This window comes from Canis aureus, chromosome 15, assembly GCF_053574225.1.
Source record: "Canis aureus isolate CA01 chromosome 15, VMU_Caureus_v.1.0, whole genome shotgun sequence".
NCBI classification, from domain to species: domain Eukaryota; kingdom Metazoa; phylum Chordata; class Mammalia; order Carnivora; family Canidae; genus Canis; species Canis aureus.
The window spans coordinates 40012155-40029838 of NC_135625.1; the positions used below are offsets into that span (position 1 = coordinate 40012155).

General features: G+C 42.0%; 1 protein-coding gene across 10 annotated transcripts in view; it reads left to right on the forward strand.

Moving 5' to 3' along the window:
- The window catches only part of TACC1 (transforming acidic coiled-coil containing protein 1), a 119828-nt gene that overhangs the window by 30923 nt on the left and 71221 nt on the right, over positions 1-17684 (forward strand). The gene's annotated exons all lie outside the window — the stretch shown is intronic.

Sequence of the window (17684 nt, forward strand, 5' to 3'; positions counted from 1 at the left end):
TCCCAGGACCCCGGGATCTCGCCCTGAGCGGAAGGCAGCTCAACCGCTGAGCCACTCAGGCGTCCCAGTCGTTAAGCTTTTAGTTTAAAATAGTTTTAGAGCGTGTGTAGATCTTGGAGGTGAGGTAATGTTAAGGAATTCATACTGTATTTTAAGTCGGCCAATGACAAAGCTAATTCATTTGAGAAAGAGACACTTAGGCTTCACATAGAGCAGCCTGGCCATGGGGGGGGGGGGGGTGGTTGATCATCTTTTCAAGGCAAAGTAGCTTTCTGAATTTCCAAATGATAGACATGTTAGTTATGCCTCCTGATGTTTATGTATGATCACTAAACTTAGATCAGGAAGCTTATTAATCACTTGGATAGCTCGTACAGCATATAAAATGTGCAAAACACTTTTTAAAATACTCTAATCCCCAAGAACATCCGGTTTCTATTATTGCCCTCATGTTCCTGATGAGAAAACTGAAGGACAGAGAGATTAAGTGACTTGCCCAAGGTCACACTGCCAGAAGGTGTATAGACTCCAGGTCGCTTGCTGCAGCTGCCTCCCACAGGAGAGCTGGGGCTATTACGGGAAGCTAACTTTTGTCTCAGCCGGCAGAATTCATCCCACATTTTTTTTTCTTTAATTCTTCCTGCATAAGGGAGAAATCTGAATTAGCAATGCTTAGAATCTACTAAGAGGAAATTGCCAAAGTTGATTTAACCTTTTAAAAAACAAATAGGGGGGCAGCCCGGGTGGCTCAGCGGTTTAGCGCCACCTTCAGCCCAGGGCATGATTCTGGAGACCTGGGATCGAGTCCCTCATTGGGCTCCCTGCATGGAGCCTGCTTCTCCCTCTGCCGGTGTCTCTGCCTCTCTCTCTCTCTCTCTCTCTCTCTCTCTCTGTCTCTATCTTTCACGAATAAATAAATAAAATCTTAAAAAAAAAAACAAAAACAAATATGAGGGACACCTAGGTGGCTCAGGGCGTGATCCCGGGATCCGGGATCGTGTCCCACACTGGGCTCCTCGCAGGAAGCCTGCTTCTTCCTCTACCTGTGCCTCTGCCTCTCTCTCTCTCCCTGTGTCTCTCATGAATAAATAAATAAAATCTTTTAAAAAATAAAGAAACAAATATGAGAAGCAGTGTAACATTGAGATGAAGTTAAGTGTTTTAGAAGCACAGAGCTTTGGGTTTACTTCTAGGCTCTGCTCCTTAACAGCTGGAGATCTTTAGTCTGTTCCTTAACCTCTCTGTATTTATTTCCTTATTTGTAAAGTGGGAATGAAAACCATGTCCATTTCATAGGCTGTTCTGAAGGTGACATAAGATCAGGTGTATATGAAAAAATAAGTTAATAGTGATATAATATGTCTCTGAGCAATATATTGTTTTAGCCAAGGATAAAAGTTGACTAATCTTTGTGAACACGTGGCAGGGTTTACTGTGTAATTTGAAAGTAAATATTAGAATCATTCACTAGTAACATGCAGAACGCAGTGCTTCCATGTATGGTTCAGTTGTTAGGGTGAGGAATTTGATTCCCAATTGTTAAATTTTCCAATGGCATGGCAGTAGATAGAGGATCTCTCTTTCAATGAGGTTCTTACATGTACCTTAGATATTTAGCAAAGCTGGACTAAGTATGATCAGCATAAAAGCCCATCTTTGATCTTCACCTGGAAATACAGCCCAGGTGTGCCCTTCCCTACTCAGTTGAATACATTAAGAAGCACATAAACTCATGTAGGCAACAATAGGATTATTTGGTCTCAGAGTGTGCAGACTCTGCTTAAGGAGTCAACCCTACAAACCACTTGGTGTGCACTAGGTCAAAGACTAGAAATAAGAGATTCCACACCTGTAATATGAAAAGCTAAAAGTATATCCTTTATCCAAGCCCTGCCTTTTTAGATGTACAAGCCACAAGTCTCTCCAGGGTCTGAGAAAGTGGGGGATTCGTTGTTAATGTCACCCGGCCACAGATTTCCTGCCGGACATATGGCTATCGTGGATAACACTGACCTCAAGGAAGTTCTCCTACTCAAGCCTTTGCAGTTGCATTTTCAAAATCTATTGTTCCTTTCCAAAAAAATAAATACATGAAAAGCTCACAAGGAACACATTACTATGGCATTTGTCTTTTGAGGGAGATATTATGTTTCAGGATGTTCACAATTTATATTTCAGAATAATTTAATCAAGCCCTAAAATTAACCAGATAAATCTCTTGTAGCAGAGCTCTATTGTGAAATATAAAGAAGTATGGAAGTACATGAAAAGAAATATCTGTTTTGTTTTTTTTTTTCTCAGTCCCTGTGCACAGTCTGGCTGAAGAAATGCCCAATTTTAAGATAATGCTCATCAGTATTGAAAATTGTAGCTGTCTGCCTTACTCAAACCCAAGGAAACAAAATTGCTGGCTTTGGTAAAAAAAAAAAATTAGGGGAAATTTCACTTCATTTATTCAGGGAGGCTGCACACTATGGTGATTAGGAACAGAAGCTGAAGAGTGAGGCAGACCTGGATTGGAATTCCAGCTAGAGAGTTTACTGACTTCCTTTAGGAAGCCTTAGAAAAGAATCACTTAATTCCTCTGTTGGGCAAAATTTCTACATCTTTAAAATGGCAGTAATCGTGGGGGTGCCTGGGTGGCTCAGTTGGTTGAGGATCCACTCTTGATTTCAGCTCAGGTCGGGATCTCAGAGTCATGAAATCGAGCCCTCAGTCTGGCTCTGTGCTCAGTGGGGGGTCGGCTTGAGATTCTTTCCTCCTGCACTGCCCCCACCATCCCACTTGCATGTACACATATGCTCTCTCTCAAATGAATCTTTAAAAAAATAATAAATGGCAATAATCATAATTACTTTTTGAAGTGCAGGGCCTGGTACTTACTGATGGCTCAATACCTGAGTTATTATAAGTACCTTTACATGTGCATATAAACCAGATGCTATGCCAGGTTCTTTGGGATGTATATTTTTGAAAAAGGTAGAGTCTTTTCTGAAGGGAAGGTTCCCTAATTCAGCAAGGCCTCATAAAGAAGAAGCAAGGCAATAACTTTGTTGAGTTAGTTTTCTTTTCCTTAGTTAATTTACATTTTCCAGAAAGATGCACTCTCAAGAGGACGAACATGTGTTTGAGACCATGGCAGTTTGGTGAAATGTTTGAAATCACTGATTCCTTAGGTGATTAGTTTTGGCAATGTGGCCAGGGTGGGTTTTCTAAGAGCAATAAATAATTTGTGGAAAAATTTGAAAAATGGCATAAACAGAGCCTATTAGTTTTTAGGGAAAGTGGTGTGTAACTAATTCATCTACTGCTTGTTGAGCTTGTCTGCCTGGAATGCAAGATATGCACCTGCTGTCAATTTCTATTAAATTTCTAGACCAAACTTTGTTTGCATTTGGAATGTATCATAATGGAATAGGACAGTGCAAAGTTGGGAGGAGTTTGAGGTCTTAAGTGTTTTTGCTGTGCACCTTTCTGATCATGTAGATTAGATACAGGTTCTACAAGGTTCTAGTGAACTGCAAAATCAGCAACCATTAAACTCAAGTGCCACTTGTTGGGCACGTCACTGCAGGACAGATGTCCCTGACCTGAAAAGGAAGCACTGGCTTTGAGGTTTTATTTCTTTTTAATTTATTTTTTATTTTTTATGTACGATAGCCACACAGAGAGAGAGAGAGAGAGGCAGAGACATAGGCCGAGGGAGAAGCAGGCTCCATGCACTGGGAGCCCGACGTGGGACTGGATCTGGGTCTCCGGGATCGCGCCCTGGGCCAAAGACAGGCGCTAAACCGCTGCGCCACCCAGGGATCCCGGCTTTGAGGTTTTAGACAGGAAAATATTACTCAAAACATGTTAATTTGGGGAGTAATATTTCTGAAACCCATTGCAATTTTTATTGTCATTAAAAACATTTTAAGTTCCCAGTTGCTACAGAAGTTTTTTAAATGCCTGTTTAAATGGCTCTATCTCTGGTGAGGCCGGCACAAAAAGAAAATGGTTTGAATTGTAAGACAAGAGGATTATTTGTGTGTATATGTTGAATTTAGTTATCACAACTTCTCAGCCATGAGGGTAGTTCAGATGGTAGAAAGGGCTAATTAAGGGAAGAAAAATTCTTCTCTGAGTCATTATAAGGTAAAATAGTTGCTCTATCAAGGGTCGAAACTCTAAGGAGGTTCAGGTATAGTTTTGTTCCATAATTTCTTTACTCTTTTTGATTCAGTGACCAACTGTGCCCTACCCCTACTTCCACCCCACAGCTTCTCCCAGCTGGTACATGTTTCAGTATTAAAAATCAAGGAGAGGGATCCCTGGGTGGCGCAGCGGTTTGGCGCCTGCCTTGGGCCCAGGGCGCGATCCTGGAGACCCAGGATCGAATCCCACGTCAGGCTCCTGGTGCATGGAGCCTGCTTCTCCCTCTGCCTGTGTCTCTGCCTCTCTCTCTCTCTGTGTGTGACTATCATAAATAAATAAAAATTAAAAAAATAAAATAAAATAAAAAAAAATAAAAATCAAGGAGAGGGGTGCCCTGGTGGCTCAGTCAGTTAAGCAGTTAAGATCTACCTTCGTTTGGCTCAGGTCATGATCCTGGGAGTCCTGGGATCGAGCCCTAAGTTGGGCTCCGTGCTCAGTGGGAGTCTACTTCTCCCTCTGAACCTCTCCTTTAAAAAAAAAAATTTTTTTTAAAGATTTTATTTATTTATTCATGAGAGGCACAGAGAGAGAGAAAGGCAGAGACATAGGCAGAGAGGGAAGCAGGCTCTATGCAGGGAGCCTGATGTGGGACTTGATCCTGGGCCTCCAGGATCACACCCCCGGTTGAAGGCAGGCACTAAACCACTGAGCCATCCAGGGATCCCCATAATCCTCCCCTTTCTCATGCTCCATCCGCTCCATACAATCTCTTTCATAAATAAATAAATACGGGGGGTGGGAGTGAATGGGTGACGGGCACTGGGTGTTATTCTGTATGTTAGTAAATTGAACACCAATAAAAAATAAATTAAAAAAATAAATAAATAAATAATAAATAAATAAATAAATAAATAAATAAATGTTTTTTAAAAATTCAAGAAGGAAGAGGCTCCTGGGTGGCTCAGTCAGTTGAGTGTCTGACTCTTGATTTCAACTCAGGTAATGGTGTTGGGGATCCAGCCCTGGGTTGAACTCTGAGCAAAGCCAGGAGTTTGCTTGAAAGTTCTCTCCCTCTGCCCCTCCTCCTGCACCCATGTGTTCTCTCTCTCTAAAGTAAAATAAACAAATCTTTAAAAATCAAGAAGAGAAAAGGACAAAAGGCAGAGCATGGCTGCTGGTGTCCTGAGCTAACAAAGTAGATTATCTAATGTCTGAGTTGGTCTGTAGGCAGAGTGGGCTGCAGGGTGTGTGAATTTGTTAACCCAAGGGTCAGGAAATGAACCTGGTGCATCCAAATAGCCACAGAACATGGCAGCCCATCTTCTGATGAAGCTCACTCATGCTATTGGGGGATTTTTTGTTTGTTTTTCTTGTGGTAACTGCACATAACATAAAATTCACCATTTAAATAATTTTTAAGTGTACACTTAAAATGAAGTGGGATTAAGTACATTCACAATGATGTGTGACCATCACAAATATCCATTTCCAGGACTTTTTTGGCATCCCAAACAGAAACTCTGTACCCATTAGGCAATAATTCCTCATCCTTCCCACTGCTAGCCCCTGGTGACCTTTATTCTGTCTCTATCCACTGATTCTAGGTCCCTCCTGTAACTAGAAGCATACAATATTTGCTCTTTGATGTCTGGCTTATATAACTTAGCATCATGCCCTCAAGGTTCATCCCTTTTGTAGCATGTATCAGAAATTTGTTCCTTTTTATGGCTGGGTATGATTCCAGTGTATGTACACACCCTATTCAATTTGTCTGTTTGTCTGTTGATGGGCACTTGGGTTCCCTTCACCTTTTGGCTATTGTGAATAATTCTGCTATGCAGGTTAGTGTGGACATACCTGTTTGAGTCTCTACTTTCAGTTCTTTTGGGTATATGCCCAGGAGCAGAATTACTGGGTCTTATGGTAACTCTATGTTTAACTTTTTGAGGAACCACTCAATGGTTTTCCCCAGGACTTCACTATTTTACATTCCCACCAGCAATGCATGAGGTTCCAGTTTCTCCACATCTTTCCAACATATTTTTTGCTTCTTTTTTTATTACTATCTAGCCTACCAGGTGTGAAATGCATCTCATTTTGTTTTGATTTGCATTTCCCTAGTGATCAATGATGTTGATTGTCCTTTCATGTGCTTATCAACCATTTGTATATCTCCTTTGGAGAAATGCCTATTCAAGTCCTTTGCCCAGTTTTGAATTTAGTTGTTTTGCTGTTGAGTTACAGGTGTCCTTTAGTTATCCTGGATATTAATCCTTTATCAGATATGTGGTTTTGAATATTTTCTCCCATTCCGTGGGTTACCTTTTCACTATGTTGATAGTATCCTTTGATGCATGAAAGTACTTAATTTTGATAAAGTCCAGTTTATCCACTCTTCCTTGTATTGCTGGTGCTTTTGGTGTCATATTTAAGAAGTTATTGTGGGACCCATGTTGTGAAGATTTTGCCTTATGTCTTATCTAGGAGTTTTATAGTTTTAGCTCTTAAGTTTAGGTCTTATATCCATTTTGAGAGTAAGTTTTGCATCTGGTGTAAGGTCAGGGCTCCTTCCTTCTTTTGCATGTGTGTCCAGTTTTTCTGGCACCATTTGTTGAAAAGATGATCCTTTCCCCACTGAATGGTTTTGTCTCTGGGCTCTCTATTCTGTTCTATATGTCTATCCTTATGCTAGTACCACACTGTTTAGATTACTGCAACTTTGTACTAAGTTTGAATCAGGAAGTAGGAGTCCTTAAAATTTTTTTTCAAGACTGTTTTGGCTATTTGGGGTTTCTTGAGGTGGGATTTGTATATGTGTGTGTGTGTTAAGTCAGCCAGTCTTACATGAGAGGATGCTAGACTGCCTTCAAGTGATAGTATACCCCAGAAATTCTCCTTCTCAGCCCTCTCTGCTTCCTCACCTCCAGGCAGATTTTTCACCCCAAGAGATCTGCTGAGAACCTGCCCTGACCCAGAGACTCAGGAACCAAGTATCTAAAGAGGACCTAGATGTGGGCAGCCCGGGTGGCTCAGCGGTTTAGCACTTGCCTTCAGCCCAGGGCATGATCCTGGAGACCTGGGATCGAGTCCCATGTCAGGCTCCCTGCATGGAGCCTGCTTCTGCCTCTGCCTGTGTCTCTGCCTCTCTCTATGTGTGTCTCTCATGAATAAATAAATAAAATCTTAAAAAAAAATAAAGAGGACCTAGATGTGGACAGGAGTCCCAGAGAGGCAGGCACGAGAGTGAAATCACTGTGAGGGTCAGGGGTCCTGAGAGGTGAGCATCAGGGAGCCCACCTGTTCTCAGAGAAGAGACTAATCCTGGAAGGAGTCCTGAAGGAGGAATGAGTTGCCAGGTGAGGGGGGTCAGGGAAGGGATGTCCAGGTGAAAGGAAAGCCTGTGTGAAGCATGGCCCCCTGGTGTCAGGAGTTTGCCATATGGGGTGGGGGGAGTGGTAAGGATTTGGGGGTGAGGTGGATGTGGGATGGACTGATGGGATTGGGAAGCAGTGAGTATGGAGAAGTGGATAAAGTCTGGGTGGTGAGGTCTTTGTGGCTATGTGGGAATTTGGACTTAATTTAAGGAAGTTTTCAGCTGAGGGATTGGCCAAGCCACTGTGGCAGCCCTGAACGAAACTGAGGAGAAGTATTCTTTCAGAGTACCTCAACCAAATGGTGGGGATTCCAGTAAACCACAACTTCCTATGATTCTCCCCAGCACCTCCCTGTCTACCCTAGGCAGCACATCCAGGGGACTAGAGTTTACTCTTTCAACCTCTTACCTTGTCTTCATTTTTGTTTATTAGCTCTTCAGTAGCATATGTAAACATTTCTATTTTTCTGATTTTCTTTTTTTTTTTAAAAGATTTTATTTATTTATTCATGATAGACACAGAGAGAGGCAGAGACAAGTAGAGGGAGAAGCAGGTTCCTTGTGGGGAACCCAGTGTGGGACTCGAACCCAGGACCCGGGGATCACGATCTGAGCCAAAAGGAAACGCTCAACCACTGAGCCACCCAGGAGCCCCTGATTTTCCAAATTTTCTATGAGAAGCATATAATCCCTTTTATAATCATAAAGTATATAAAAATTTGAAAATTTAGAAAACCCAGAAAAATATAAAGAAAATAAATCATTCATAATCTTTTTACCCAGAGATGACTATTAATATCTTGGTACATTTTATTACTGTCTTTTTTTTTCCCAATATATTTTTCAAAAGAGGAGTTATACCATGTTGTACATTCTGATTTTTTGACTTAATGTTATTAACATTTCTCTGTATCATTATACTGAGAGTGCACATTATTTTCATGTACCAGCAGTATAGCATCCTTTCCAATGCTGAGCACTATCATTTTGAATCTTTGCCAGTTTAGTAAGAAAAAAATATATAATCTTGATTTAATTTTTGTGTCCATTATCAGTGAGAGTGAACTTTTCTCCATATGTTATTAGCCAACTGTAATTTTTTATTTATTTGTTTGCTAATTTGTACTGAAATATTAATTTTTTCATATTTATTTGTGAGGGTTCTCTAAATGATAAGGCCAGCTAACATCTATTGAGTGCTCACTATGTGCTAGGAAAATGTTGATGTCTTACATACACATTAACTTACATGATTTTCAAAATAGGCCTATAGAGTAGGTACAATTTTAAATTCCTATTTTATACATGAGGAAATGGACACAGAGAAATTAAACAACTTGCCCAAGACCTCATAGCCAATGAGTGACAAAATTGATATTTAAACCTAGACAGCCTGAACCCAGAGACCTATATGCCTTGCTATTGTATCACACAAATCTAATAACCCTTATTTACCATTTTTTTGTTGTTTTGAGGGAGGAGGTATTTTTTAAAGATTTGTTTATTTGAGAGGGGGGTTGGGTAGAGGGAGAGAATCTCAAGCAGACTACCTGCTGAGCACAGAGCCTGATGCAGGGCTGGATCTCACCACCGTGAGATCATCATCTGAGCCAAAAACCTAGAGTCTGACACTTAAACAATGGAGCCACCCAGGCACCCCAAGGGGGAGGTATTTTCTAAATTAACTTTTTATTTAGAACAGCTTTAGATTTACAGAAAAATTCCGACCTACTTCTCAGTTCCTATACATGCCACACAGTCTCCCTATTACCACCGTCTCATATTAGTATAGCATTTGTTACAACATTTTAAAAATATTTTATTTATTTATTTGAGATAGTGAGGAAAGGAGAGAGAATGAGCACTAGCAGGGGGGAGGAGCAGAGGGAGAGGGAGAAGCCGACTTCTTGTTGAACAGGGAGCCTGATGCAAGGCTTGATCCCAGGACCCTGAGATCTTGACCTGAGCTGAAAGCAGATGTTTAACTGACTGAGCCACCCAGTCACTCCATTTATTACAATTAATGAAACTGTCACTGATATATTAACTCAAGTCCATATTTTATTCAGATTTACTTAGTTTTTATCTGATCTCCTTTTTCTTTTTTATATAAATTATTTTTGCGTGAAAATAATTCATGATGATTGAAAATAAAAATGCAGCATATAACAAAATAGGCATTTACTTATTAAAAGCAACCTGGACTGATAGCCCTTTTTCTGTTATGGAATCCCATCCAAAATACCATGTTACATTTAGTAGTTCTGTTACTTTTTAATGTAAATAAACCTATCATGTTTTCCTCTAGGCTTTCTTCCTCCGTGGTTATGCTTGGGAAGTTCTTCCTCATCCCAAGATGAGATAACTTTTTTCTTCTAGTTGTTTTATGACTTCCTTTTCTTTATGATAAGTCATTTACTCTATCTGAAATTTCTAGAATTAGTAGTGTAAGGTAAGGCTCTAACTTTTTTTTTTTTTTTTTTTTTTTTCCAAAAAAGCTAGCCAGTTACTCCAGGAGTAAAGTACAGACAGTCCCTGATTTACTAGGGTTTGAGTTAATGATTTCTCAACTTGAGGATGGTGTGAAAACTACACACATTCAGTAGAAACCAAATATGGAGTTTTGAGTTCTGGTCCTTATCCAGGCTAGCCTTACGCAGGACAAGCCTCTCTGGCGATGCTGGGTGGCAGCGGGGAGCCACAGCCCTCTGTCAGCCAGGCGATCATGAGGGTGGACTACCCGTACCCTGGAAACCGTTTTGTTTCTTTCGGTACAGTGTTCGATATATCACAGGAGATATTCAACACTTTGTTATGAAATAGGCCTCGTGTTCCGTGATTTTGCCCAACTGTAGGCTAATAGAAGTGCTCGGAGCACATTTAAGGTTGGCTAGGCTAAACTATGGTGCTTGATAGGTTAGGTGTATTAAATGCATTTTTGACTTCGATATTTTCAACTTAAAATGGATTTATCAGGACGTAACCCCATTGTAAATTGAGGAAAACCTGCATTAAATAATCCGTCTCTTCCCGCAGATTGTAATACCATTTAAAAAATTAAAAAAAAAATACCATTTACTATACCTCTCCTTCTGTTTAACACTTGTTGGTTTTTCTCTTTCCATTCTTATCAATTCAACAAATACTAACAGACTGCTTTCTTGTGTTCAAGCTCTGTGAATATTATTTATTATTTATGTAGGAATTTACATGAGCAGAGAGAAGCATTTTTAAAATTTGAAATCTAAGTATTCATTTTATAATTTGGGGGGGCAAGACATTTGCCAGAGAGTCAGATGAGTGGAGCTGACTTTGGGAATGGAGAGGGATATGAGGAGCTTGGGAAAAAGTAGTATTCATAATTGAACTTTTTTCATAGATTTTATGCTGACATTGGTCACTCTGCAGTTCGTTTGAAGATTTCATTTTAAACAGTTTAGCTTCCTGTTTGGATACAGTGGTGCCTTCAAATACCCTCAGGCCATCTGCATGCTTTGTCATGCTTACACTTTTCTTGGACAGTCTAGACTTTATTTTTCATGGTAATATGATGTAAAGTCCTTGTGGATTTATATAAGGAATGGCAAATGATTAACCGCTATTTTCTACTCATCCTTTATCTTCCAGCTCTTCTACCTGTAGAGACTTGGTAACTCTGGAGAGTAAGAGAATTCCTCACGCTGACATTTCTCATTTTCAGAATTCTCACTGTTAAGGCTACTGCAGATATACTTTTTTTTTGTCCTGTACATAGTACAATTTTGCCTGACCAATCTTATGGTATGCCGGCTGCAAATGCTATTAATAACAATTGTAGGCAAAAGAAATTATATTTGGCTTGCTTTAATTTAGGGGTATTACATAGAAACTTTGGAGTCATATCTATTTTCTGAAAGTAGGCTAACTCTGTTTCTAATATAACCCACACATTTGTCTCATACTGCATGTTCCCATAAAAGCCTTACAGCATGGTACGTCACTGGTAAGGATGAGAGCCCCTAGGAATCTTATAAAGATGCTGTGCTCTAGAGCAACAGGTCTTAAAACTCCTTTGGATCACAGATCACTTGATAATATAAAACATTGGTAGACTTTTAATAAATGAACACACATGTATATATAATATATAAAAGTTAGGAGTGTCAGGGATCCTGAGGCCACTGCATTAACTTGTTTAATCCTTTCCTAGACTCAGGGCACCTAGGTGACTCAGTTGAGTGCCCAGCCCTTGGTTTTGGCTCAGGTCATGATCTCAGGGTTGTGGGATCAAGCTCCCTGTTGAGCTCCGTGCTCACTGGGGAGTCTGCTTGAGATTCTCTCTCTCCCTCTCCCTCTGCCCTTCCCCCTGCTTTCATGCACGCTCTCTCTAAATAAATGTTTTAAAAAAAATCCTTTCCTAGACCCCGTGAAGTAGATATTATTACCTCCATTTTACAGGTAAGTAAACTGAGGCCTGGAAAAAGTTAGGAAACCAAGGCCACAGAGCTAGTAAATGGGAGAGCTGGGATTCAGGTCTAATGCACCTGGTTGGAGCAGAAGCAGCAATATTACTGGTCATTTCCAGAGTGGGTCTGCCACGTAGACAACTCATAAACCAGCAGAAACTTCTGTTTGCTGGAAAATAAGTTTTTATGGCTCTTTCCCTAGTGATAACATGGTTTCAGGAAAGTAAATGTTTGAGGAACATTGTCCAGCCCATTCTGTAGGTAAATACCCATATGCCATATTGCACTTGCACACAGCAGATAGAATGCCTCCCCTGGATTTCTTCGCTGAATTATTTTTGTCTGTGGGTCTTGCTTTCCTAACAACTGCAAGATGTTATGTTTCTATGGCTACCTCAAAATTGTTCTTAAATAGGGGTTTGAGGAAGCAAAACTAGGAAGGTTTGGACATGAAGTCACGGTGGGAAAGATGACTGACATTTTACTTGCCAGACATCACTTTTCAAGCATTTCTCTGAGTCCAGTCCCTTCGCCCATCCCTCCCTTTGCCTTCGCACACCTGTGCATCCACTAGTTCCCCATGTGTGAAGCCATGGTTCCTAGTACAAGTCCAGTGGCCTGTAGTGATGACACTTGGGAACACAAGTCAAGTTCTGAAGAACATGGGCCACCTTTACAGTTGATATCTGAGGTGGTGGTTGGAAGGTTCCCTTGAGGACAAGATCAGAACTAAGAGATGTGCCCATATTTCAAAAGTAGCTGACAACAGCGTGGCGGAGGAGAGATGGAGGTCGGGGTGCGGCTGGGCTCTCACCCGCTTCTTGGCGGGTAGAGGCGCTGTTCCCCGTCCTCCCACCAGGGGGCGCGAGCCGCCATCTGCTTAGTTCTTGGGGGAGGTTGGTCTGAGGGGAGATGTTTCTTCAGCAGGCTCCTTTGCTGGGTGGGATAAAATGAGGGCCATCTCATCAGCTTAGAGTGCATGTTGGAGAAAGGAAAACAGGGAATGAGGGAGGACGAAACTGAATTTTTTTGATACTTACCTTTCTGCTGGCTAGGATCCTACCTCTCTCACAGGTGTGTTTTCTTCACTCCAAAACACATGGTTCCGAGATTCCAAGCATATTTGGGGGGGGTGGGGAGGGCTTCTGAGAAGCTAGAAGTCTCCCCCCCTGCCCACCGTGTATTGTTCATTGGTGTGCAGTGGTTGAATTGCAGAATAAACACCCTGTGTTGGACACGAAGGGGACTTGTGGTAACTTTTTGTATTTGTAGAAATGCATACCTTGAAGAAATCCTCTTTAAAAAAATATATGTTGATTGAATGCGTGACAGAACTTTCTGGTGTTCTCTGGTGGCTGCTGTAGCTCCTGGCCGGCAAATCTGTATAGTAGAAGGTTTTATTCAGAGAGAAAAGGGGACCTGCGTGCTGCCCCAACTCAGCGGGATGCCAGTTCTTCTAAAAAGAGTGGCTTAGCCAGTTTTTGAGGAATGTTCTTCAGAGACTAAAACCCAAATGAAACCAAAGCCAAACTTGACCGGTGCTTTCAGTATCTCTTATTCTCAGTCACTGTTTCCCTAGGCCTACCTACACTTTTTACATTTCTCCTTGTGTTTCTCATTTGTCAGGCCTTTCCCGGTTTATAGCCTTTTTCTATTAAGTAGGAGTTGTTTTTATACCCCTCATGATTGTCTGTCTTCTTTGATTGATTCTATTCCCCTGTATGAATGGTCAGTGGGGGGGGGGGGGGGGGCTTGTGTTAGGACAGAAGTGTTTGAGGGGTTTGTATGACCTTGTGTGTGTGTATGACTGTGTGGGCAGTGTGTATGTGTGCCCGTGTGTGTGCATGTGTGTGTGTGCACCATGTGTGAATGAAGTATGTGCTTATATGTGGAGGAGTGGGGTGTGTATGTGTGTGTGTGTATGATACTGTTGTGTATATATGTGTGGTATGCATGGAACTGTGTGGAGGGGTGTGTGTATGGGTGGGTTTCTATGTGCGACTGGCTCTGTGTGTGTGTGTTGTGTGTGTGTGAGACTATGTGTGGGGCTGTGTGTATGTGTGTCCGTGTGTGTGTCTGTGTGTGCACCATCTGTGTGTGAGGTATGTGTGTGTGGGGGAGTGTGGTGTGCATGTGATTCTGTTGTGTATATCTGTGTGTGATGTGCATGGGACTGTGTGGAGGGGTGTGTGTGGAGGGGGTGTGTGGGGGTCTCTGTGTGACTGTGTGTGCACACACGCATGGGCGTGGGGTGTGTGGAGGGATGTGTACACGAACATGCACCTGTTTTGCCAGCCAGGATTTCCCCACACATCTCTCGTCACAAAGCTATGACAGTCTCAGCCATGGAGATGTCGGGTGACTGGTTTCTCCTGCTGAGCTGAAGAGCTGTACCCAGGGCTGTCTGTGTGGCTAGAATTCTCTAGCTGACAGTATCAAATCCCAGATTTCTTATGCTCGTACAAAGCAGAGAGGTTTTTTTTTATGCTGCATTATTTATCAGCATAAAAATAGTTTCCTAGGAGCAGAATGTTGAGAGGAGCATGGACTTGGGCTCACTCACATTCCTTCTTTGCAGTCAGTAACATCACCACCCTCGGGCCTCCCTCCCTCCCTCTTTTCTTCCTCTCCCCCTACTTTTTCCCTTCATGCGTTTGGAAACCCTCTATGGAAGCTGAATCATGTTATTTCCTTTTTTGGCCATACTTGAGCTTTCCTTTACTTTCACCAGGCAGAGGCTCAGGGTGTGAAACAAATCAGTTCCTTGCACAGTGCTGCCTGTAATGTGCCTGTTTGGGATGTGGATTTCAGAGAGAATAAGCAGTTCCTTTGGCCTGCCTTGCCCATACCGAGAAGTACTCAATAGATGTTTTTGAATGAGTGAATTTAATTAAAGTGCAGGTGCTGAAGATAAAACAATTCTGAATATCTTATTTGAGGGGGAAACACCATCAACAACCAAAGGGAGAAAAGACAGACTCCAGCATGAGGACCCTTTAATAACTATCTCTGAGAGTCGGGGAGTTTTTTGAAATTTGGCCCTTGGTGGTGGTGGTGAGGGAAAATGAATTCTGGGAATATCTGAGGCTACTTTTTACCAAACAGATGTATCAAGAGCCCTGGAATGAGGCTGAAGAATGTTACCACACAAACTCTGTATATCCATTCCTGGCACCCACCAGCCTGGGAAATGTGTCTATCAGCTGTCATTACTTGAGGCTTGCAGAGCTTCTTAAATAAAAGGATTATTGAACCAAGAGGCCAGTGACTAATGAAAATGCCCATCATGTTGGCTAATCCCACATGTTGGCAGAGTCACATTTGTGCACATGCTATCTGCTGATATCAGCCTGTGTCCTGGCATGCCTGCTGAATACACTGCAGTTACCATGGTAAAGGCCATTTCTCCTGCAGGTGGCTCCTGGGGCCAGCTTTTAGCCTGTCTCCCTGCCTGAGGATGCTGGATTTTCTTTCAAATCCTCTCAGAGGGCCCAGGTTTGATACAGGAAATAGGAGAGGTAGTGGTGACAGAGTTTAGAGAGGTTGTCTTACAGACCTGAGTTGGATGGGCTTGGGTCATTGCTCTTTGCAGAACCGAGTGTGGGGGGCTGGTTGTGGAATGCAGTGTTCAGTCAGGCCTGACTCCTACTCACTCTCCCATTGGGAGCCAGATACCCAAACCACACGCCCTGAGAGTAGGAGAGGGCAGCTCCTCAAAGAAAATGTGATTTCTGCTCGGAGAATGGGTTAATGAGGCTAGGCAGATAAGGAGAGGGAATCTGTCTTACAGGTGTCATGTGGTACCATGGGGAGGTGGGCACTGGTGATGCCCTGGACTCCTGGGGCTTGTTGAGATAGTTCAGAAAATTTGAATGAAAGGAAAGAGTAAGTGAAATTCGGTCCACAAATACCATATTGATGGAGGAAATACTGAACTTGCTGTTGATCAAAAACCCAGAGGCTGGGCCCAGCCCCAGAGTTTCTAATTCTGTAGTTTCAGGATGGGTCTTAAGAATTTACACTGCTAATTTCCAGGTAGTGCTGGTGTTGCTGGTCTGGGGACCACACGGAACTGCTGATTTAAGGCAAGGAACATAAATCCTCCATTTACCAAAGAAAGAAGGAAAGGAAGGGAGGACGGGAAGGGAGGAAGTCCCCCAGTGTTTCAGTAACTACATTAAAGTATGTTCAGACTTCCTTTAGCAATCAGACATGTTCAAGTAAAACCAACAATGGCAAGTCTTTTCCTCCTATTTGCCATAGTTAGAGATGAACTGAACTCAGTGTTGATTAAGGTTTAGGGAAAAGGTTATCTCATACACTGTCATTTAAAAAGGTAAATTAAAAAAAAATAAATAAAAAGGTAAATTAGCACAAACCTTTCTGGAGGGCAGTTTGGCTATTAGTCTCCAACTATTAAATGTGTTTGTTTTGACACTACAATACCATTTCTAGAGTTTTAGCTCTTAAGAAATCATTGTCTACATGTGAAAAGATGCATGTGTGGGGTTGTCACAGTTTCTCTTATAATGAGGAATAGTGAACTCCCTAAGTATCCCTCCATGGGGAACAAATTGTGTAAATGTTAGAGACACTGAAAGGCTTATTACTGCAGCTAAGAGAGAGAGAGCAGAACACTTGGGCTCTAGGGGGTTGGGAAGGGCATTGGTTTCACATCCTGCTCCCTATTTCCTCCCCTGGGGAGCAGAGCTTCTGCTGAAAACAGAAGTAGGAATAGAGTCCTCACGTCTAGCAGAGAGGCAGTATGATATTTAAATCCCATTTGTGGGGGTGCCTGGGTGGTTCAGTGGTTGAGCCTTTGGCTCAGGTTGTGATCCCGGAGTCCTGGGATCAAATCCTGCATCGGGCTCCTTGCAGGGAGCCTGCTTCTCTCTCTGCCTGTGTCTCTGCCTCTCTCTCTGTCTCTCTCATGAATAAATAAATAAAATCTTTAAAAATAAATCCCATTTGTGTAAAAAGTGTCTGCCTGTCTGCCTATCTATCCATGCTCATGAGTACATGCTGGTGTATTTTTAAGAGGATGGAAGTTTTTGTCTATTTATCCAGTCATCAAAATATTATCAGCAGACAGAACAAGGTAGACAAGGCACTTTGTGTTCATGGAGCCACTTCTAATCAGGAAAGACAGATAATCACTAGAAAAATAGAAATAATGATGCCAGTTGTAAAAAGTCCTTTGAAAAAGATAAAAACAGGGTATACGGCTCACTAACATTTTAACAGTGGCTGTTTATCAAAAGCACAACTATGAGTGAGTTTTCCTTTTGTCTTTGTTCTTTTCTGTGTCATCAAAAATTCACCTTTTCAGAGACCACGATTCAGCAGGCCCTCTGGACAACCTGTACCTTTCCTACGCCACCAAAACCACCTGGACAGTTCTGCCCCTGACGGGCTTCACTTTAGCTATACTTGCTCCAAAGCAGAGGCTCCTGTTCCCTCTGCCAGGACGCTGTCACCTTCCCACATTCATCCCTCAGGACTCAGCCTGTCCCCTCCCTGGTTTATCTCCACTGACCACCCCCTCCCTTGGCCTTCCTCACTGCCCCTGTGCTTTTCTGATATAGAGCTCTTCATGCTTTATAAGTTACATATTTATTTCTTTGCTTTCTAAACTCATTAATGTGCAAACTCCATGTGGATAAGAACTGGATTTGTTTTGTCATTTGTAAAATCTGTGGAATGATTGAATGAAAGAATGAACATATATA